This window comes from Panicum virgatum, chromosome 6K (genome assembly GCF_016808335.1).
Source record: "Panicum virgatum strain AP13 chromosome 6K, P.virgatum_v5, whole genome shotgun sequence".
In the NCBI taxonomy this organism is placed as follows: domain Eukaryota; kingdom Viridiplantae; phylum Streptophyta; class Magnoliopsida; order Poales; family Poaceae; genus Panicum; species Panicum virgatum.
Genome location: NC_053141.1, coordinates 8,180,188 through 8,204,198, shown reverse-complemented (window position 1 = coordinate 8,204,198; position 24,011 = coordinate 8,180,188).

Here is a 24,011-nt window from a genome sequence, read left to right as displayed (position 1 = left end):
GCCCTCAGTTGACCGCGTTCAAATTCTCTCAGATCTGGTCAATTTTACACCGATGCCTATATCTCCGAACCATCGGACCTTCCGATGCTTTAGGGTTGGCGGGCCCGCTCGTCCTGTTTCACTTAACCCGTCCGCGGGCCCCACGCGTCAGTCACCGCGGCTCCTTTCTTCTTCCTCGCGAAACCGCCGCCGCCGCACCAGGCTCTGCTCGCCGCTCCTCGCCCGTACGCCACTACGCCACCGCTGGTCCACGCCGCCGCTCGCGTGCCGCTCCTGCGCCGCTGCTCAGCGCCGCCGCCGCTTGCGCGCAGTCCCTCCGCGCCCGCGCCACGCCCGCGCCAGCGCCCCCGCGCGCCGCCTCTTGTCGGCCGCGCCGCCACTCACCACCGCCGCCGAGGCACACTCTCCACGCGCGCAGCTTCTCCTACTCCACTCCTTCTCCCACGCACGAGCATTCAAACCCTGTTCTGAGTTCTCTCCACCCTTGATTCGAGTGCACACAAGGTGTTCGAGGAATTGCCACTTAGGCTTTTTCTTCGATTTCTTCCCTGATTTGCAAGGGTATGGTCTACACACTCTTTGGCATGTGAAGTTCCCTTGATACTTTATCCTTTTTACACATGACCACATATGTCACTTGTTTTGCATATGCACACATAGATATCACTTAAATCTTTTAGTGTGTCATCGATATCGAGGCTGTTATCCACTAGATGTTCCTGTTTTAGGCTCAATCAAATCCATACTTTGCTTAAGGACATTCTTTCCTTTAGTGGATATCTCGTATATGCATAATTCCCTGTCTTAATTCCATTATCTTCTATCGATTCTCCTTGACAGATGGCAGGAGACAAGAAGGGCAAGGGCAAGCAGGTTGTGCAGAAGAAGAAGCGCACTCGTGAGGACCGAGAGCAAGAGAGAGCAGAGGCAGTTGCAGATGCAGCAGACAGGCAGGGTTCACTCAGGATCAGAGATCCTCAGGCTCAGGGGGAGCCATAACAGCAGTTATGTCGCTCAGGACGTTCTCGTCAGCCAGAGATAGTTAAGACCACACCTGAGTCCCGCTCACGACCACGGACTCAAGGTGGTGGTACTCACAGGGCAGCAGGCCGTGACAGTGAGAGAGAGGCAGCTGGTCAGGACAGTGGTGCAGAGGAGGAGCCTCCACAGGTTGAGCTGCTTGATCTTCGGGGCATTCCAGGACCTAGGGTCAAGAGATTGAGATATGTCACCCCGGAGCAGTGGTTTCCCGAGCAGAGGGACGTTGGAGTTGACCGTCGCTTTCACACTCTGCTCCAGGAATCTTTCTACCACGCTTATTGTAACACCCTAATTTAAATTTCAGTATTTATTAATAAATTAATTGGCTTTAGTTAAATTTTCTAAGGTTTATTGTGTTTAGTTGGCATTTAATCTAATTTTTGTTCCTTAATTAATTAAAATTTATCATAGGTTTAAATTTTTGTTGCATTCATGCTGGTGCATAATTTTTACTTGAGTGTGGTTTGAATTCAAATTCAAATTTGAATTCAAACTTTGTTTGAATTAGATTTAGAAAGGAGAAGAATAGGAAAAAGAAAACCCAAAACCCAGAAAGCCCAAAACCCAGCCAACCCCAGATCCCGGCCCAGCTAAACCCGACGCGGGCCCAGCTCCCTCCTCTCCCTCTTTCCCTTCTCTCGCCCGGCCCAACCAGCTCTCCCCGAGCCCACTCACCTCGCTCGCGCCCGCGCCGAAGCCCAGCTGCGCCCGCTCGGCCTCCCGCACGGCCCAGCTTCGCGTCGGCCGCTCGCGCTCGCCTTCGCTGCCACCGGGGCCCCGCACGTCAACGCCCGCCCGTGAACCAGCTCGCGCGGGCTCTGTCGCTGACCCGCGCCCCCGCCTCAGAGCCGCTGACGCCGTGGCCCCACCCGCAGGTCCATCTTCCCCCCCCGCAGCGCAGCTGCCGCCCGAACCCCCCGCCGGGGATCACGCCGGTTTCCCAACCCCGGGCGCGCACGCCCAGGTTGGCCGCCGCCCTACAAATAGGGGCCCGAGCCTTCCCCTGCACCCATCCACCCCCGCCGCCACTCCCAAAACCCTAAGCCGCTCCGCCCCGCGCCGCTCCGCCCCGCGCCGCTCCCCTGTTCCGCGTGGCCACAAAGCTCCGCAGCGCCCAAGCCCCACCAGAGCCGTGCTTTAGCTCCGCCCGAGTCCCAGTGATCTCCCCGAGCCCACAGCCATCGACCCCGGTTCACGCCTCGCCGGGAATTTTCGCTCGGACACCAGCGCAGGTGAACTCCGCCGCCGCCCGATTCCTTGCTGCCGTTGATGCCTTGGCCTCGCTGACCGCATTCCTGGAACCACAGCTCGACCGCATACTCGCTCGTGGGATTTGGAGGCCAGAAGCTGCGCCTCCTCAACTCTACCCCGAACTTCGCCGGGCCGTCGCCGCAGAATCAAGCCGACGATCCTTCAGCGCCGTTTCTCCGCCCAAAGTGAGCTTCTGGTGAGCTTCCCCGTGCTACAACCTAGCTTTCCGTTCGGTTAGTGCTTCGAACTTTGCCCTGGCACGGCGGGAACGCCCGACCCCGGCGAGCCCGTCACCGCAGCGCCGCCTCCACCGCCGAGCTCCACGCTCCGGCCACCCCCGACCCGCGCACGAGGCCCCAGTGGACCACGCGTGTCGCGCCCGTCATTTTGCACCAAACCGCGACCCAAACCATGCACTTCAGCGCCGGATCGGCCAACTCCGGCGAGCCCCAGCGCGGCGCCGCCGCGGGACGCGTCACCAGCGACTGAACGCCGCCGTCCCGTGCTCCTGACCCTCCGATCCTAGATCTACGGCCCGGATTAGATCGGCCCGGAGTCAACCAGACCAGATAACGGTCAACACACGATCTTTTGCATAAAAGCCCCTGCGTTTTCTGAGTACTAACCCGCAGTCCACCGCCTTTGAAAAATAATCGCAGTTAAGCCCAAAATTTTGCACGGACCCCCCTGAGTTTTCCAGAAATCAAACCCGCCGTCCACCCTTGGCAGTTTTGCGCGTCAGCCCTTAGATCTAATGTTTATTTAAATTCTAGCCCTCGGTTTTAGCAGAAAAGCCCCTGGAATCCTGTTTTTCTTACAAATAAGCCCCTGAACCTTGTTTTAGGCCTAGTTTATGCGTTTTAGCTCCGTTTTTAGCGTTCTTTATATCCACGCGATCGTTGTAACGAGTAGAACAGTTTAGACTTAGTTTTTCTTGCTGTTTTATTGTAATGATGTACTGTTTCTTAGTTTTTATTAATGTTTGTTTGTATGCTTATTTTCGTGCATTGTTTTGGCCATGTTTTTCGTGAGTAGACGCTGATCCAGTTGAGGAGCCCCAGTACCAGTACCAGGAGCAGCCTTCTTCCGAGCACTTTGAGCAGCAGTCAGAGCAGTACGAGGAAGGCAAGTGTAACATGAACAACCTATCACTTTTAATTACATTTTCATACTGCATTTTAATACTGTATGCCTTTAAGGATTTCCTAGCCAGTTTATATCCTTTAAATATATCCTTGGGTTGCATTTTGGTTAGATGTGCTAGGCTGCTGCGCTATAACACACTCTGGTCCTTTTTAATTAATTTGAATAATGGTTTACTTGAATCTAATCCTGAGAGTGGCACTCTGTGTGGCTTGAGTGGCTCACGTCTCGTTAAAATTGGCTTTTGTTAGAAACATGGTTTAGGGGGCCAGCACGGTGCTTAGTGCTTGGTTGGCCACTCTCCATAAGGACCGGTTCATAGAGCGACAACCTGGGACAACAGCGCTACCACAAGGCTAGAATGGGATAGACTTGGCGTAATAACTAGATCTTTTTGGTTTGGAGTAACTTACCTGCGGGGCAAGAGTAGTAAGCTTCAATGGTCCCTGCTCCTCCGGCTTGGTCTGTGCTTGGATTGCGCTCCTGTGCTTGTACCCCCGGAGGTGGGCCCCATCGTCGCCGACCTAACTCTCGCGGTTACGCCTTACCAACGAGATTCTTTTTAAAGGCCTCGTAGTGAGTCGCTGGCCATCTCACCTAAGGAAGTGTGATGAACAACTGGCGTAGCTCACGACTTGTGGGTAAAGATGTGCAACCTCTGCAGAGTGTAAAACTGGTATACTAGCCGTGCTCACGGTTATGAGCGGCCCAGATCCTCCTTTTGATTAGTGAAGTTATCTCCTTCCGGCGAGGGAGGTGCTTCTCGGGGTTACCTTGGTGGCTTGGTCGTGGTTTGGTTCTCAGTAGTAGTATAATTTAATTCTGATTAATTACTATGTAACTGGGTTAATGGTAATTCATCAACTCGTAGTAAATAGCTTTAATAAAATTTGTCAACACTTAAAAGCTAATGCAGTTGAGTCAGCCAGCCTAGAGCCTCATAGTTTGTGTTATACTTGTTGAGTACAAGTTGTGTACTCACTCTTGCCTCTTCTCTACTTTTTCCTCTTGGCTACGCTACTGCTGCTCAGTTCCTGCCGACTCGAGGGAGTTCGTCCAGCGCTACCAGGACTACGAGGACTTCTAGGTGCTTCGTCTCCCAGTCGACGTCCCTGTGGCGCCCTGCTTCAGCTTCGGAGAGCTTTTACCGTATTTTGTACTTCGCTTCCGCTGTATCAGACATTCTTGTCATTATTGTAATAAATAACATTCGTATTCGCTTTATTATGTCTTTTTACGTGATATGTGCTATGATATACTGTTCATTCTGTTGTATATACGTGTGACTTGATCCTGGCACGTATATGATTGCTCGGTTTATGTTCTTTTATAAACCGGGTGTTACAGAGTGGTATCAGAGCCGTATCGACTGTAGGACGAAGCCTAGATAGAACTGGTCGAGTTTTAGGACTTCTTCTCACCAATCCTTGACTGCTGAAACTATTTTACTATTATACCCCTTGACTTCTATGACTTTTACCCTTCTTGCCTTGATTTCTCTCTCTGTAGAATAGTTTCGTAGATTTTGGCCTGAATCAGTCATCTGACCACCATGAGTTAGCTAGGTGACCTTTTTATAATAAAACGATAGCACGCTCCGCGACGCGTTGTGTTAGTCGAGTCTTTTGCTAAACTCGGCTAAGTCGTGAAAATTGTCTGCTTGTTATTATGCTACATGCTTGATTTGGATTTTTGGAATGATTGCATAGTTTTGTAGTATAAATTTGTTTAAAGAAAATCACTCAGATGTTAAAGTTAACTAATTAATAAAATGAGTTAGATCGTTGTGGGTAAAACAGTCAACTCTATCCTGTCTACTTTATCATGGCTGAGTCTTTTTCCGCAAAGAGTTATCATATCCATCTGAGTTTATTCTTGCAATATCCTTACTCGTGAAATCTTTTGATCAAATCAGATGGTGAACACCAGGAGCACCGGTTCCGGTTTTGGCCAGCAGCAGGGTCAGAACAACCAGGGTATTGGGATCCCGATGCCTCCGCCTTTGACTCCGGAGCAGTACTTCCAGCTCCAGATGCAGATGATGGCTACCCTGAACAACACTGTTCAGGCTCTTCAGCACGCTCACACTCAGCCTCCGCCTCCTCCACCGCCGCAGCCTCGCGACAGGCGTGCTGAGTTCCTGAGGGGTCACCCGCCGACGTTCTCTAACCTAGCTGACGACTGGCTCCGTGCAGTGGAGCGTCAGCTGGACATCGCCCAGTGCGATGACCGTGAGCGCGTCTTGTACGCAGCAGGACAGCTGCGAGGTGCAGCTTTGGACTGGTGGGAGTCCCACCCCGTTCACGACCGCGAGGCTCTCACCTGGCTCCAGTTCAGGGAGCGTTTCCGTAGCCACAACGTCCCCGCGGGCGTTATGAAGATGAAGCAGAAGGAGTTCCTTGCACTGAAGCAGGTAATCTTAAGTATAATCATTCAGCGTTTTCTTTTGAGCTAATGCCCCTTGTTCTATCCTTGTGAATCCTGAGTTAATTTTCCGATATCTATCTGTCTTTGTGAATTCAGGGGACTATGTCGGTCACAGAGTATCGTGATCGCTTTCTTCAGCTGGCACGCTACGCCCCTGCCGAGGTTGCGGATGACCGCAAGAAGCAGGAGCACTTCATGGAGGGTCTTGAGGACTACCTCCAGCACGCGCTGCTCAACCTCCGCTTCGACGACTTCAACCATCTGGTTGACAGTGCGCTCAACACTGAGCGTAAGCACCTGGAGATGGAGGACAAGAAGAGGAAGGTTGTCCCCGTCGCTTCCGGCAGCAACACTCGTCCTCGACTCCAGCAGCCCCAGCAGTACCAGCCTCAGTACCGGCCTCCTCAGCAGTACCAGCAGAGGCCACCGCAGCAGTACCCGCCTCGACAGCAGCAGGCAGGTCAGGGCCCGAGGTTACCGGCACCTCCGGCTCGTGCTCCACCAGCTCCACCAGCACCGCAGGCTCCACGTCCGGCAGCTCCTACCGGACAGCAGGCTCAGGGACCTCCTCGCACCTGCTTTCACTGCGGCCAGCCGGGGCACTACGCCAACGCTTGCCCCCGGAAGGCGCAGGCGGGACAGCAGGGGCGCCCAGCTCAGCCCAGGGCGCCAGCACAGGGCAGGGTGAACCACGTGACGGCCGAGTCAGCGGCCGAGGCTCCCAACGTGGTTATTGGTACGTTCATGGTTAATTCATATCCAGCTACAGTGCTTTTTGATACTGGTGCTACGCATTCCTTCATTACTCAGTCTTTTGTCGAAGCATCATGGTATTCATACTAGCACATTAAAGAGGTGCCTGTTAGTATCTTCACCGGGAGGACAGTTGAGGTCTCACACTTACTGCCCGAGAGTCAGTGTTTCTTTGAGGGGAGTAGAGTTCTGTACTGATCTGATGGTGCTAGACACCAAGGGCATTGATGTCATTCTGGGAATGGAGACTCTGGCCAAATGGGGAGTTCGTATAGATTGTGCTCAGAGGACAGTCTTGCTATCAGCTTCCAGTGGCCAAGAGGTTGTTATCAGTGCAGTAGAGCCTTCTGGATTTCTTCATCAGATGGAGGCTAGACCCACGGACGGTATTCGCGTGGTGTCTGAATTCCCGGATGTCTTTCCGGATGATCTGCCAGGTATGCCGCCTGAACGCGCCATTGAGTTTTGTATTGATCTCTTGCCTGGCACAGCTCCTATTGCAAAGCGGCCCTACCGTATGGCACCTATAGAGCATGAAGAAGTTAAGAAGACTATTGATGAGTTGCTAGCCAAGGGCTATATCCGTCGCAGCTTCTCTCCTTGGGCTTTTCCATTGCTGCTAGTGGATAAGAAGGATGGCTCGAAGAGGATGTGTGTGGATTATCGGGAGCTGAATGCAGTTACTATCAAGAACAAGCATCCACTGCCCCGTATTGAGGATCTCTTCGATTTGCTTCGAGGTGCTCGTATATTCTCGAAGATTGATCTTCGTTCGGGTTATTTTCAGCTGAGGATCCGTCCTGGGGATATTCCGAAGACGGCATTCACCTGCAAGTACGGGCTATATGAGTATACAGTCATGTCCTTCGGCTTGACTAATGCCCCGGCTTTCTTCATGCATCTGATGAACATGGTTTTCATGGATTATCTGGATGTCTTTGTGGTGATCTTTATTGATGATATTCTGATCTTCTCCAAGACAGAAGAAGAGCATGAGGAGCATCTGAGACTCGTATTGCAGAGACTGAGAGAGCATCAGTTGTATGCCAAGTTCAGCAAGTGCGAGTTCTGGATTGACGAGGTTCCCTTCCTCGGTCACGAAATCTCTCAGGGAGGCATTGCTGTTGATCCGAGCAAGGTGAAGGATGTGCTCGAGTGGGAGACACCGCAGACAGTGAAGGAAGTCAGGTCTTTCTTGGGCTTAGCTGGATATTATCGGAGGTTCATTGAGAATTTCTCCAAGATCGCGAAGCCTTTGACTTCTTTGCTAGAGAAGAATGTGGCTTTTGTATGGACTGATGAGCGTCAGATGGCCTTTGATGAGCTGAAGAAAAGGTTGACTACGGCGCCAGTCCTGACTCTGCCAGACCAGACGAAGAGGTTCACGGTGTATTGTGATGCTTCGAAGGATGGTCTTGGGTGTGTTCTGATGCAGGAGGGCAGAGTGATTGCTTATGCTTCACAGCAGTTACGTCGGCATGAGCTGAACTATCCTACTCATGATCTTGAGTTAGCCGCAGTTGTGCATGCTCTGAAGATTTGGAGGCATTACTTGTATGGGCAGCGGTGTGATATCTACACTGATCACAAGAGCCTCAAGTACATTTTCACGCAGAATGAGCTGAACATGCGGCAGAGAAGATGGCTAGAGTTGGTCAAGGACTATGACCTGGAGATTCACTATCATCCGGGCAAGGCCAATGTTGTAGCAGATGCTCTGAGCAGAAGAAGTTATGTCAACATGACCGTGGCTTTCCAGATGCCTCCAGAGTTATGCGAGGAGTTCGAGCAGTTGAGTCTGGGTTTCTTGCATCATACCTCCAGTGCAGCGTTTGAGGCAGTACCGACTCTAGAGGCAGAAATCAGGCAGCATCAGAAAGATGATGAGAAGCTGCAGGAGATTCGTGAGTTGCTCAAGAAGGGCAAGGCTCCTCATTTCAGAGAGGATGATCAGGGTACCTTGTGGTACAAGAACCGAATCTGTGTGCCAGATGTGAAGGATCTTCGGAAGTTGATTCTGAGTGAGGCCCATGATACAGCTTACTCTATTCATCCGGGCAGCACGAAGATGTATTATGATCTGAAGGAACGTTTCTGGTGGTATGGGATGAAGCGTTCAGTGGCAGAGTACGTGGCTATTTGTGACACCTGTCAGCGTGTCAAGGCTGAGCATCAGAGGCCAGCAGGTCTATTACAGCCTTTGAAGATTCCAGAGTGGAAATGGGAGGAAATCACTATGGACTTCATTGTTGGATTGCCTCGTACTCAGAAAGGGTACAACTCCATTTGGGTAGTAGTGGATCGTCTGACGAAGGTTGCTCACTTCATTCCAGTGAACACTACTTACTCCGGTGCTAGACTTGCAGAGTTGTACATCTCTCGGATTGTCTGCTTGCATGGTGTGCCGAAGAAGATCATATCTGACAGAGGGTCTCAGTTCACTTCTCGGTTCTGGGAGCAGCTCCATGATTCGTTGGATACGAAGCTGCGTTTCAGTACAGCTTATCACCCTCAGACAGATGGGCAGATAGAGAGAACCAACCAAGTGTTGGAGGATATGCTGAGAGCTTGTGCTATTCAGTACGGTACTAGTTGGGATAAGTGCCTGTCATTTGCTGAGTTTTCGTATAACAACAGCTATCAGGCCAGTCTGAAGAAGTCACCCTTTGAGGCATTGTATGGCAGAAAGTGTAGGACTCCTCTCTATTGGGATCAGATTGGCGAGAAGCAGCTCTTTGGTCCTGAGATCATAGATGATGCAGAACAGATGGTACAGGCTGTGCGGGAAAATCTGAGGATTGCACAGAGCAGACAGAAGAGCTATGCAGATGGCAAACGGAGGGATCTGACTTTCAGTGTCGGTGATTATGTGTATCTGAAGGTGTCTCCGATGAGAGGAATTCGCAGATTTAATGTCAAGGGAAAGTTAGCACCTCGGTATGTGGGGCCATTCAAGGTGCTGGAGCGGAAAGGCGAAGTTGCTTATCGCCTGGAGTTACCTCTCAGTCTCTCAGGAGTTCATGATGTCTTCCATATATCTCAGCTGAAGAGATGCCTGCGAGTACCCGAGGAGCAGGCACCCCTGGATGGAGTCGATGTCCAGGAAGATCTGACTTATACTGAGCATCCGGTGAAGATTCTGGAGACATCAGAGAGGGTTACTCGGAACAAGCGCATCAAGATGTGCAGAGTTCAGTGGAGTCATCACAGTGAAGCTGAGGCTACATGGGAGCGAGAAGATGAGTTGAAGAAGACATATCCAGATCTCTTTGCTAGCCAGCCCAGCTAAATCTCGGGGACGAGATTTCTTTAAGGGGGTAGGGTCTGTAACACCCTAATTTAAATTTCAGTATTTATTAATAAATTAATTGGCTTTAGTTAAATTTTCTAAGGTTTATTGTGTTTAGTTGGCATTTAATCTAATTTTTGTTCCTTAATTAATTAAAATTTATCATAGGTTTAAATTTTTGTTGCATTCATGCTGGTGCATAATTTTTACTTGAGTGTGGTTTGAATTCAAATTCAAATTTGAATTCAAACTTTGTTTGAATTAGATTTAGAAAGGAGAAGAATAGGAAAAAGAAAACCCAAAACCCAGAAAGCCCAAAACCCAGCCAACCCCAGATCCCGGCCCAGCTAAACCCGACGCTGGCCCAGCTCCCTCCTCTCCCTCTTTCCCTTCTCTCGCCCGGCCCAACCAGCTCTCCCCGAGCCCACTCACCTCGCTCGCGCCCGCGCCGAAGCCCAGCTGCGCCCGCTCGGCCTCCCGCACGGCCCAGCTTCGCGTCGGCCGCTCGCGCTCGCCTTCGCTGCCACCGGGGCCCCGCACGTCAACGCCCGCCCGTGAACCGCTCGCGCGGGCTCTGTCGCTGACCCGCGCCCCCGCCTCAGAGCCGCTGACACCGTGGCCCCACCCGCAGGTCCATCTTCCCCCCCCCCGCAGCGCAGCTGCCGCCCGAACCCCCCGCCGGGGATCACGCCGGTTTCCCAACCCCGGGCGCGCACGCCCAGGTTGGCCGCCGCCCTACAAATAGGGGCCCGAGCCTTCCCCTGCACCCATCCACCCCCGCCGCCACTCCCAAAACCCTAAGCCGCTCCGCCCCGCGCCGCTCCGCCCCGCGCCGCTCCCCTGTTCCGCGTGGCCACAAAGCTCCGCAGCGCCCAAGCCCCACCAGAGCCGTGCTTTAGCTCCACCCGAGTCCCAGTGATCTCCCCGAGCCCACAGCCATCGACCCCGGTTCACGCCTCGCCGGGAATTTTCGCTCGGACACCAGCGCAGGTGAACTCCGCCGCCGCCCGATTCCTTGCTGCCGTTGATGCCTTGGCCTCGCTGACCGCATTCCTGGAACCACAGCTCGACCGCATACTCGCTCGTGGGATTTGGAGGCCAGAAGCTGCGCCTCCTCAACTCTACCCCGAACTTCGCCGGGCCGTCGCCGCAGAATCAAGCCGACGATCCTTCAGCGCCGTTTCTCCGCCCAAAGTGAGCTTCTGGTGAGCTTCCCCGTGCTACAACCTAGCTTTCCGTTCGGTTAGTGCTTCGAACTTTGCCCTGGCACGGCGGGAACGCCCGACCCCGGCGAGCCCGTCACCGCAGCGCCGCCTCCACCGCCGAGCTCCACGCTCCGGCCACCCCCGACCCGCGCACGAGGCCCCAGTGGACCACGCGTGTCGCGCCCGTCATTTTGCACCAAACCGCGACCCAAACCATGCACTTCAGCGCCGGATCGGCCAACTCCGGCGAGCCCCAGCGCGGCGCCGCCGCGGGACGCGTCACCAGCGACTGAACGCCGCCGTCCCGTGCTCCTGACCCTCCGATCCTAGATCTACGGCCCGGATTAGATCGGCCCGGAGTCAACCAGACCAGATAACGGTCAACACACGATCTTTTGCATAAAAGCCCCTGCGTTTTCTGAGTATTAACCCGCAGTCCACCGCCTTTGAAAAATAATCGCAGTTAAGCCCAAAATTTTGCACGGACCCCCCTGAGTTTTCCAGAAATCAAACCCGCCGTCCACCCTTGGCAGTTTTGCGCGTCAGCCCTTAGATCTAATGTTTATTTACATTCTAGCCCTCGGTTTTAGCAGAAAAGCCCATGGAATCCTGTTTTTCTTACAAATAAGCCCCTGAACCTTGTTTTAGGCCTAGTTTATGCGTTTTAGCTCCGTTTTTAGCGTTCTTTATATCCACGCGATCGTTGTAACGAGTAGAACAGTTTAGACTTAGTTTTTCTTGCTGTTTTATTGTAATGATGTACTGTTTCTTAGTTTTTGTTAATGTTTGTTTGTATGCTTATTTTCGTGCATTGTTTTGGCCATGTGTTCGTGAGTAGACGCTGATCCAGTTGAGGAGCCCCAGTACCAGTACCAGGAGCAGCCTTCTTCCGAGCACTTTGAGCAGCAGTCAGAGCAGTACGAGGAAGGCAAGTGTAACATGAACAACCTATCACTTTTAATTACATTTTCATACTGCATTTTAATACTGTATGCCTTTAAGGATTTCCTAGCCAGTTTATATCCTGTAAATATATCCTTGGGTTGCATTTTGGTTAGATGTGCTAGGTTGCTGCGCTATAACACACTCTGGTCCTTTTTAATTAATTTGAATAATGGTTTACTTGAATCTAATCCTGAGAGTGGCACTCTGTGTGGCTTGAGTGGCTCACGTCTCGTTAAAATTGGCTTTTGTTAGAAACATGGTTTAGGGGGCCAGCACGGTGCTTAGTGCTTGGTTGGCCACTCTCCATAAGGACCGGTTCATAGAGCGACAACCTGGGACAACAGCGCTACCACAAGGCTAGAATGGGATAGACTTGGCGTAATAACTAGATCTTTTTGGTTTGGAGTAACTTACCTGCGGGGCAAGAGTAGTAAGCTTCAATGGTCCCTGCTCCTCCGGCTTGGTCTGTGCTTGGATTGCGCTCCTGTGCTTGTACCCCCGGAGGTGGGCCCCATCGTCGCCGACCTAACTCTCGCGGTTACGCCTTACCAACGAGATTCTTTTTAAAGGCCTCGTAGTGAGTCGCTGGCCATCTCACCTAAGGAAGTGTGATGAACAACTGGCGTAGCTCACGACTTGTGGGTAAAGATGTGCAACCTCTGCAGAGTGTAAAACTGGTATACTAGCCGTGCTCACGGTTATGAGTGGCCCAGATCCTCCTTTTGATTAGTGAAGTTATCTCCTTCCGGCGAGGGAGGTGCTTCTCGGGGTTACCTTGGTGGCTTGGTCGTGGTTTGGTTCTCAGTAGTAGTATAATTTAATTCTGATTAATTACTATGTAACTGGGTTAATGGTAATTCATCAACTCGTAGTAAATAGCTTTAATAAAATTTGTCAACACTTAAAAGCTAATGCAGTTGAGTCAGCCAGCCTAGAGCCTCATAGTTTGTGTTATACTTGTTGAGTACAAGTTGTGTACTCACTCTTGCCTCTTCTCTACTTTTTCCTCTTGGCTACGCTACTGCTGCTCAGTTCCTGCCGACTCGAGGGAGTTCGTCCAGCGCTACCAGGACTACGAGGACTTCTAGGTGCTTCGTCTCCCAGTCGACGTCCCTGTGGCGCCCTGCTTCAGCTTCGGAGAGCTTTTACCGTATTTTGTACTTCGCTTCCGCTGTATCAGACATTCTTGTCATTATTGTAATAAATAACATTCGTATTCGCTTTATTATGTCTTTTTACGTGATATGTGCTATGATATACTGTTCATTCTGTTGTATATACGTGTGACTTGATCCTGGCACGTATATGATTGCTCGGTTTATGTTCTTTTATAAACCGGGTGTTACACTTATTCCCAAATGGACATCAAGATCAGTGAGCACAAAATGCTTCACTGGGTGGCTATGCGCGTGGCAGCATGAGGCATTCCTATCCTCCCTTTGTCCCGTCTGACGAGGAGATCAGCGTTCTCTTTCAGCAGCCCTTCCTGCCTGGCACACCGAGGACCCCGGACAGAATGACTCCTGTAGCTCACTTCGTACACCTAGCTTTGAGGAAGAGTCTGTTGTTCCGGATTGGTTACAACGAGGGGATCACAGCTCTGCAGTAGTGGCTACTACTGTATATCATGACAGGATGAGACTTTTACCTCGTCGACTTCTTTATCTGCGAGCTAGAGGATGTGATTCTGGATGGGATGATAGTTCACCGTCGCCATCCTTTTGCTCATTGGATCTGCTGGATACTCGCTCAGCTCAGTTAGAATGCTCATATGAATGAGCTGGAGCAGTCGAGGACGCACTTCAGTTTTTACTCACCTACTACTCCTCGAGAGTCAGTTGTGGATGATCCCACTGCAGCTGAGGACGCTTCACTCGCAGCGGTAGAGGCCCGGCTCCCACACTACCTGGACACAGACTCAGAGGACTCGGAGGATGATGAGGATTTCATACCCACTGTTACCGTCCCTCGAGGTGCTCATGATGATGAGGCAGGATCCTCTGGTGCAGCCCGCATCCCTGCTCCTCCAGTTACCACTGCTCAGGTCACTCAGCCCGATGCACTTGCTGCTATTCTTCAGAGGCTCTCTGACCAGCAGGACCGATTTACTGCAGCTCAGCTAAGCATGCAAGCCGAGCAGGCTCACCAGCAGGAGGCTCAAACACTAGTACTTGAGGGGATCCGGCAGCAGCAGGAGGCCATGAGGTTACAGCTTCAGCAGCAGTCCCAGATTCTGCAGCAGATGTTCACTTTCTTCTCGGGATGCTTCGGTCAGCTGTACCGTCACACTGGACTGCCTGAGTGTAACACCCGGTTTATAAAAGAGCATAAACCGAGCAATCATATACGTGCCAGGATCAAGTCACACGTATATACAACAGAATGAACAGTATATCATAGCACATATCACGTAAAAAGACATAATAAAGCGAATACGAATGTTATTTATTACAATAATGACAAAAATGTCTGATACAGCAGAAGCGAAGTACAAAATACGATATAAGCTCTCCGAAGCTGAAGCAGGGCGCCACAGGGACGTCGACTGGGAGACGAACACCTAGAAGTCCTCGTAGTCCTGGTAGCGCTGGACGAACTCCCTCGTGTCGGCAGGAACTGAGCAGCAGTAGCGTAGCCAAGAGGAAAAAGTAGAGAAGAGGCAAGGGTGAGTACACAACTTGTACTCAACAAGTATAACACAAACTATGAGGCTCTAAGGTTGGCTGACTCAACTGCATTAGCTTTTAAGTGTTGGCAAGATTTTATTAAAGCTATTTACTACGAGTTGATGAATTACCATTAACCCAGTTACATAGTAATTAATCAAGATTAACCATGTTACTACTGAGATCCAAACCAAAACCAAGCCACCAAGGTAACCCCGAGAAGCACCTCCCTCGTCAGGAAGGAGATAACTCCACTAATCAAAAGGAGGATCTGGGCCGCTCATAACCGTGAGCACGGCTAGTATACCAGTTTTACACTCTGCAGAGGTTGCACATCTTTACCCACAAGTCGTGAGCTACGCCAGAGGTTCATCACACTTCCTTAGGTGAGATGACTAGCGACTCACTACGAGGCCGTTACAAAGAATTTCGTTGGTAAGGCGTAACCGCTAGAGATAGGTCAGCGACGATGGGGCCCACCTCCGGGGGTACAAGCACAGGAGCGCAATCCAAGCACAGACCAAGCCGGAGGAGCAGGGACCATTGAAGCTCACTACTCTTGCCCCGCAGGTAAGTTACTCCAAACCAAAAAGACCAAATTAATAAGCCAAGTCTATCCCATTCTAGCCTTGTGGTAGCGCTGTTGTCCCAGGTTGTCGCTCTATGAACCGGTCCTTATGGAGAGTAGCCAACCAGGCAGTAAGCACCGTGCTGGCCCCCTAAACCATGTTTCTACAAAAACCATCTTTTAACGAGACGTGAGCCACTCAAGCCACACAGAGTGCCACTCTCAGAATTAAGTTCAAGTAAACCATTAATCAATTTAATTAAAAAGGACCAAAGTGTGTTATAGCGCAGCAACCTAGCACAACTAACCAAAATGCAACCCAAAGGTATATTTAAAGGATATAAACTGGCTAGGAAAGTCCTTAAAGGCATACAGTATTAAAATGCAGTATGAAATTGTATTTAAAGATGATAGGTTGTTCATGTTATACTTGCCTTCCTCGTACTGCTCTGGCTGCTGCTCAAACTGCTCCGAAGACGGCTGCTCCGGGTACTGGTACTGGGGCTCCTCAGATGGATCAACGTCTACTCACGAACACATGGCCAAAACAACGCACAACAATAAGCATACAAGCAAACACTAACAAAAGCTAAAGAACAGTACATCAATACATAAAAACAGCAAGAAAAACTAAGCTAAAACTATTCTACGCGTTACAACGATCGCGTGGATATAAAGAACGCTAAAAACGGAGCTAAAACGCATAAACTAGGCCAAAAACAAGTTCTAGGGGCTTATTTGTAAGAAAACTGAAGTTTCAGGGGCTTTTCTGCTAAAACCGAGGGCTAAAACGTAATTAAAGGATAAACCTAGGGTCTAACGCGCAAAAGAAAGAGTGCTGGACGGCGGGTTTGATATTTAACAAGCTCAGGGGGGTCTACGCAAAAATTTGGGCCAAACTGTAATTATTTTTCAAGGTAGGTGGACTGCGGGTTGATTCTAGGAAAACTAGGGGGTTCTTTAACAAAAATGCCAGGCGAACCGGTATCCTTGGATCCAGGCCGTTGGATTTAGATCTGGCGGTCTAGATCTAATGGATCCAAGATCTAATCGCGCGCGTTGAATCCGGATCGGACGGCGCAGGGGGGTTGGGCGCGCGAGCGGCGGCGGTAGGTCGCCGGCGGCTCTGTTCCGCGGCGGCGCGGCGGGAAACTCGCCGGACTTGGCCAAATCTGGCCGTCCGGGGGTCAAATCGACCCGTTCTTGGGTCTGGGGTGACCTACGGGGCACGTGTAGTCCACCTGGGCTCTAAACGGAGCTTGGGGAGGCTCGGCTGGGGCTCGCCACGGCGCGGGGCGGACTGCGCGGCGGCGCATCGCCGGTGCTGGGTGGTTTTTGGTTTCCCGGCGCTACGTCTACCAAAATCTAGCTCCAAAAGAAAGAGCGAATCGTCGTGAGGCTCACCGAGGGCGCGGGGTGGACGGATCCGTAGCGTGGAGGGGTCGGCGGCGAGTTTGGCGGCGGCGCAGAGGCGGCGCTTGAGGAGGGGTTGAAGGAGGGCGCTCCCGAGCTTCTGGACGGCGTGGACCCACTTGGGGCAAGGCTGCGGAGCAAGCCAAGGGGTCAGGACGGCCGGAGGGGCGACGACGGCGAGCAATTGCTAAAAAAAAATCAGGGAACTCACCGGCGGCGGTCCGGTGCGATTCCGGCACGGTCGTGGCTCGAATCGGGGCAAGCGAGCTCGGAGTGAACCCTGGGCTCAGGGCGGATCTCTGGTGGGGCTCGGCAGGAGCGGTGGCACGGCAGGGCGTTGTGGCCGTGGCAGCGCCGGCATGCGGTGCGGCGGAGCAAGGCGCGGCGGAGCAGAGCGGCGTGGGGGGTTGGCGGCTAGGGTTGGAGGGAGCAGGGGGGGTCCGCGGGCGGTATTTAAAGGGCGGCGGCCAACTTGGGCGTGCGTGCCCGGTTTGGAAGGCCGGCGAGATCCCAGGCGAGGATCCCGGCTTCGGTTGCGCGGGGGAGGGAGACGGATCTGGCAGGTGGGCCAGGCCGGTCAGCGGGGTGCGGGTGATGCGCGGAGAGGGCAGCTGGCAGGTGGGTCCGACGGGCGGGGCCGGGCTGCTGCGCGAGGGGGGGCGCTGGGCTGGTTGAGGCGCTGCGTCCGGGGCCGGACTGGCGGCTTGGGCCAGCGGGGGAGAGGGCGAGCGGGCCTGGGCTGAGGTTTGGGCCGCGGGGAGGGAGGTGGGTTTGGGCTGGGAAGTTGGGTTTGGGTTTTGCTTTGGGTTTTTTTCCTTTTCTACTTCTATTTCTATTCTATTTCTCACTCAAGCTCAACTATTTGAATTCAAAAGAAATTTTGAATTCAAACCCCTATGAAATCAAACAATGAAAACAATGCATCAGCAGGAATGCATCAACAAAGTTAAACCTAAGAAAATTTTAATTACTTGTGAAACAAAAACTAGATTAAATGCAAGACTAACACAATAAACCTTAGGAATTTGAATAAAGCCAATTAAATTTATTATTAAATACTAAAATTTAAATTAGGTTGTTATAGACCCTACCCCCTTAAAGAAATCTCGTCCCCGAGATTTAGCTGGGCTGGCTAGCAAAGAGATCTGGATATGTCTTCATCAGCTCATCTTCTTGCTCCCAAGTAGCCTCAGCTTTACTGTGATGACTCCACTGAACTCTGCACATCCTGATGCGCTTGTTCCGAGTAACCCGTTCTGATGTCTCCAGAATCTTCACCGGATGCTCAGTATAAGTCAGATCTTCCTGCACATCCACTCCATCCAGTGGTGCCTGCTCCTCGGGTACTCGCAAACACCTCTTCAACTGAGATATATGGAAGACATCATGAACTCCTGAGAGGCTGAGAGGTAACTCCAGGCGATAAGCAACTTCGCCTTTCCGCTCTAGCACCTTGAATGGGCCCACATACCGAGGTGCTAACTTCCCTTTGACATTAAATCTGCGGATTCCTCGCATCGGAGACACCTTCAGATACACATAATCACCGACACTGAAAGTCAGGTCTCTCCGCTTGCCATCAGCATAGCTCTTCTGTCTGCTCTGTGCAATCCTCAGATTTTCTCGCACTGCCTGAACCATCTGCTCTGCATCATCTATGACCTCAGGGCCAAAGAGCTGCTTTTCACCAATCTGATCCCAATAGAGAGGAGTCCTGCACTTTCTGCCGTACAAAGCCTCAAAGGGGGACTTCTTCAGACTGGCCTGATAGCTGTTGTTATATGAGAACTCAGCATATGACAGGCACTTATCCCAACTAGTACCATACTGAATAGCACAAGCTCTCAGCATATCCTCCAACACTTGGTTGGTTCTCTCTGTCTGCCCATCTGTCTGAGGGTGATAAGCCGTACTGAAACGCAGCTTCGTATCCAACGAATCATGGAGCTGCTCCCAGAACCGAGAAGTGAACTGAGACCCTCTGTCAGATATGATCTTCTTGGGCACACCATGCAAGCAGACAATCCGAGAGATGTACAACTCTGCAAGTCTAGCACCGGAGTAAGTAGTGTTCACTGGTATGAAGTGAGCAACCTTCGTCAATCGATCCACTACTACCCAAATGGAGTTGTACCCTTTCTGAGTACGAGGCAATCCAACAATGAAGTCCATAGTGATCTCCTCCCATTTCCACTCTGGAATCTTCAAAGGCTGTAACAGACCTGCTGGCCTCTGATGCTCAGCCTTGACACGCTGACAGGTGTCACAAATAGCCACGTACTCTGCCACTGAACGCTTCATCCCATACCACCAGAAACATTCCTTCAGATCATAATACATCTTCGTGCTGCCCGGGTGAATAGAATAAGCTGTATCATGGGCCTCACTCAGAATCAACTTCCGGAGATCCTTCACATCTGGCACACATATCCGGTTCTTGTACCACAAGGTACCCTGATCATCCTCTCTGAAATGAGGAGCCTTGCCCTTCTTCAGCAACTCACGAATCTCCTGCAGCTTCTCATCATCTTTCTGATGCTGCCTGATCTCGGACTCTAGAGTCGGTACTGCCTCAAATGCTGCACTGGAGGTATGATGCAAGAAGCCCAGACTCAACTGCTCAAACTCCTCGCATAACTCCGGAGGCATCTAGAAAGCCACGGCCATGTTGACATAACTTCTTCTGCTCAGAGCATCTGCTACCACATTGGCCTTGCCCGGATGATAGTGAATCTCCAGGTCATAGTCCTTGACCAACTGTAGCCATCTTCTCTGCCGCATGTTCAGCTCATTCTGCGTGAAGATGTACTTGAGGCTCTTGTGATCAGTGTAGATATCACACCGCTGCCCATACAAGTAATGCCTCCAAATCTTCAGAGCATGCACAACTGCGGCTAACTCAAGATCATGAGTAGGATAATTCAGCTCATGCCGACGTAACTGCCGTGAAGCATAAGCAATCACTCTGCCCTCCTGCATCAGAACACACCCAAGACCATCCTTCGAAGCATCACAATATACCGTGAACCTCTTCGTCTGGTCTGGCAGAGTCAGGACTGGCGCCGTAGTCAACCTTTTCTTCAGCTCATCAAAGGCCCTCTGACGCTCATCAGTCCATACGAAAGCCACATTCTTCTCCAGCAAAGAAGTCAAAGGCTTTGCGATCTTGGAGAAATTCTCAATGAACCTCCGATAATATCCAGCTAAGCCCAAGAAAGACCTGACTTCCTTTACTGTCTGCGGTGTCTCCCAATCTAGCACATCCTTCACCTTGCTCGGATCAACAGCAATGCCTCCCTGAGAGATAACATGACCGAGGAATGGAACCTCGTCAATCCAGAACTCACACTTGCTGAACTTGGCATACAGCTGATGCTCTCTCAATCTCTGCAATACGAGTCTCAGATGCTCCTCATGCTCTTCTTCTGTCTTGGAGAAGATCAGAATATCATCAATGAAAATCACCACAAAGACATCCAGATAATCCATGAAGACCATGTTCATCAGATGCATGAAGTAAGCCGGGGCATTAGTCAAGCCGAAGGACATGACTGTGTACTCATATAGCCCGTACTTGCAGGTGAATGCCGTCTTCGGAATATCCCCAGGACGGATCCTCAGCTGAAAATAACCCGAACGAAGATCAATCTTCGAGAATATACGAGCACCTCGAAGCAGATCGAAGAGATCCACAATACGGGGCAGTGGATGCTTGTTCTTGATAGTAACTGCATTCAGCTCCCGATAATCCACACACATCCTCTTCGAGCCATCCTTCTTATCTACCAGCAATAATGGAAAAGCCCAAGGAGAGAAGCTGCGACGGATATAGCCCTTGGCTAGCAACTCATCAATAGTCTTCTTAACTTCTTCATGCTCTATAGGTGCCATACGGTAGGGCCGCTTTGCAATAGGAGCCGTGCCAGGCAAGAGATCAATACAAAACTCAATGGCGCGTTCAGGCGGCATACCTGGCAGATCATCCGGAAAGACATCCGGGAATTCAGACACCACGCGAATACCGTCCGTGGGTCTAGCCTCCATCTGATGAAGAAATCCCGAAGGCTCTACTGCACTGATAACAACCTCTTGGCCACTGGAAGCTGATAGCAAGACTGTCCTCTGAGCACAATCTATCCGAACTCCCCATTTGGCCAGAGTCTCCATTCCCAGAATGACATCAACGCCCTTGGTGTCTAGCACCATCAGATCAGTACAGAACTCTACTCCCCTCAAAGAAACACTGACTCTCGGGCAGTAAGTGTGAGACCTCAACTGTCCTCCCGGAGAAGATACTAACAGGCTCCTCTTTAATGTGCCAGTATGAATACCATGATGCTCGACAAAAGACTGAGTAATGAAGGAATGCGTAGCACCAGTATCAAAAAGCACTGTAGCTGGATATGAATTAACCATGAACGTACCAATAACCACATTGGGAGCCTCGGCCGCTGACTCGGCCGTCACGTGGTTCACTCTGCCCTGAAGTGGCGCCCTGGGCTGAGCTGGGCGCCCCTGCTGTCCCGCCTGCGCCTTCCGGGGGCAAGCGTTGGCGTAGTGCCCCGGCTGGCCGCAGTGAAAGCAGGTGCGAGGAGGTCCCTGAGCCTGCTGTCCGGTAGGAGCTGCCGGACGTGGAGCCTGCGGTGCCGGTGGAGCAGCACGATCCGGAGGTGCCGGTAACCTCTGGCCCTACCCCGCCTGCTGCTGCTGTCGAGGCGGGTACTGCTGTGGTGGCCTCTGCTGGTACTGCTGAGGAGGCCGGTACTGCGGCTGGTACTGCTGGGGGGGCTGGAGGCGTGGACGAGTGTTGCTGCCGGAAGCAACGGGGACAACCTTCCTCTTCTTGTCCTCCATCTCCAGGTGCTTGCGCTCAGTGTTGAGCGCGCTGTCAACCAGATGGTTGAAGTCGTCGAAGCGGAGGTTGAGCAGCGCGTACTGGAGGTAGTCCTCAAGACCCTCCATGAAGTGCTCCTGCTTCTTGCGGTCATCCGCAACATCGGCAGGGGCGTAGCGAGCCAGCTGAAGAAAGCGATCACGATACTCCGTGACCGACATAGTCCCCTGAATTGACAAAGACAGATAGATATCGAAAGATTAACTCAAGATTCATAAGGATAGAACAAGGGGCATTAGCTCAAAAGGAACCGCTGAACGATTATATTTAAGATTACCTGCTTCAGTGCAAGAAACTCCTTCTGCTTCATCTTCATAACGCCCGCGGGGACGTTGTGGCTGCGGAAACGCTCCCTGAACTGGAGCCAAGTGAGAGCCTCGCGGTCGTGAACTGGGTGGGACTCCCACCAGTCCAAAGATGCCCCTCGCAGCTGTCCTGCTGCGTACAAGACGCGCTCACGATCATCGCACTAGGCGATGTCCAGCTGACGCTCCACTGCACGGAGCCAGTCGTCGGCCTGAAGAGGGTCGGATGTGTGAGAAAACGTCGGCGGGTGACCCCTCAGGAACTCTGCACTGCCTGTCGCGAGGCTGCGGCGGTGGAGGAGGCGGAGGCTGAGTGTGAGCCTGCTGAAGAGCCTGAACGGTGTTGTTCAGGGTGGCCATCATCTGCATCTGGAGCTGGAAGTACTGCTCCGGAGTCAAAGGCGGCGGCATCGGGATCCCGGTCCCCTGGGTGTTCTGACCCTGGTTGTTCTGCCCCTGCTGGTCAGAACCACGCCTGGTGTTCACCATCTAATTTGAACAAAAGATGTCACGAGTAAGGATATTGCAGGAATAAATTCAGATGGATATGATAACTCTTTGCGGAAAAAGACTCAGACATGATAAAGTAGACATGATAGAGTGGACTGTTTTACCCCCAACGATCTAACTCATTTTATTAATTAGTTAACTTTAGCATCAGAGTGATTTTCTTTAAACAAATTTAAACCACTAAGCTATGCAATCAGGCAAAAATCCAAATCAAACATGTAGCATAATAACAAGCAGACAATTTTCACGACTTAGCCGAGTTTAGCAATAGACTCGACTAACACAACGCGTCGCAGAACGTGCTATCGTTTTATTATAAAAGGGTCTCCTAGCTAACTCATGGTGGTCAGATGACTGATTCAGGCCAAAATCTACGAAAACTATTCTTCAGGGAGAGAAATCAGGGCAAGAAGGGTAAAAGTCATAGAAGTCAAGGGGTATATTAGTAAAATAATTTCAGCAGGCAAGGATTGGTGAAAAGAAGTCCTAAAACTCGACCAGTTCTATCTAGGCTTCGTCCTACAGTCGATACGGCTCTGATACCACTCTGTAACACCCGGTTTATAAAAGAACATAATCCGAGCAATCATATACGTGCCAGGATCAAGTCACACATATATACAACAGAATGAATAGTATATCATAGCACATATCACGTAAAAAGACATAATAAAGCGAATACGAATGTTATTTATTACAATAATGACAAAAATGTCTGATACAGCGGAAGCGAAGTACAAAATACGATATAAGCTCTCCGAAGCTGAAGCAGGGCGCCACAGGGACGTCGACTGGGAGACGAACACCTAGAAGTCCTCGTAGTCCTGGTAGCGCTGGACGAACTCCCTCGTGTCGGTAGGAACTGAGCAGCAGTAGCGTAGCCAAGAGGAAAAAGTAGAGAAGAGGCAAGGGTGAGTACACAACTTGTACTCAACAAGTATTACACAAACTATGAGGCTCTAAGGTTGGCTGACTCAACTGCATTAGCTTTTAAGTGTTGGCAAGATTTTATTAAAGCTATTTACTACGAGTTGATGAATTACCATTAACCCAGTTACATAGTAATTAATCAAGATTAACCATGTTACTACTGAGATCCAAACCAAAACCAAGCCACCAAGGTAACCCCGAGAAGCACCTCCCTCGTCGGAAGGAGATAACTCCACTAATCAAAAGGAGGATCTGGGCCGCTCATAACCGTGAGCACGGCTAGTATACCAGTTTTACACTCTGCAGAGGTTGCACATCTTTACCCACAAGTCGTGAGCTACGCCAGAGGTTCATCACACTTCCTTAGGTGAGATGACTAGCGACTCACTACGAGGCCGTTACAAAGAATTTCGTTGGTAAGGCGTAACCGCTAGAGATAGGTCAGCGACGATGGGGCCCACCTCCGGGGGTACAAGCACAGGAGCGCAATCCAAGCACAGACCAAGCCGGAGGAGCAGGGACCATTGAAGCTCACTACTCTTGCCCCGCAGGTAAGTTACTCCAAACCAAAAAGACCAAATTAATAAGCCAAGTCTATCCCATTCTAGCCTTGTGGTAGCGCTGTTGTCCCAGGTTGTCGCTCTATGAACCGGTCCTTATGGAGAGTAGCC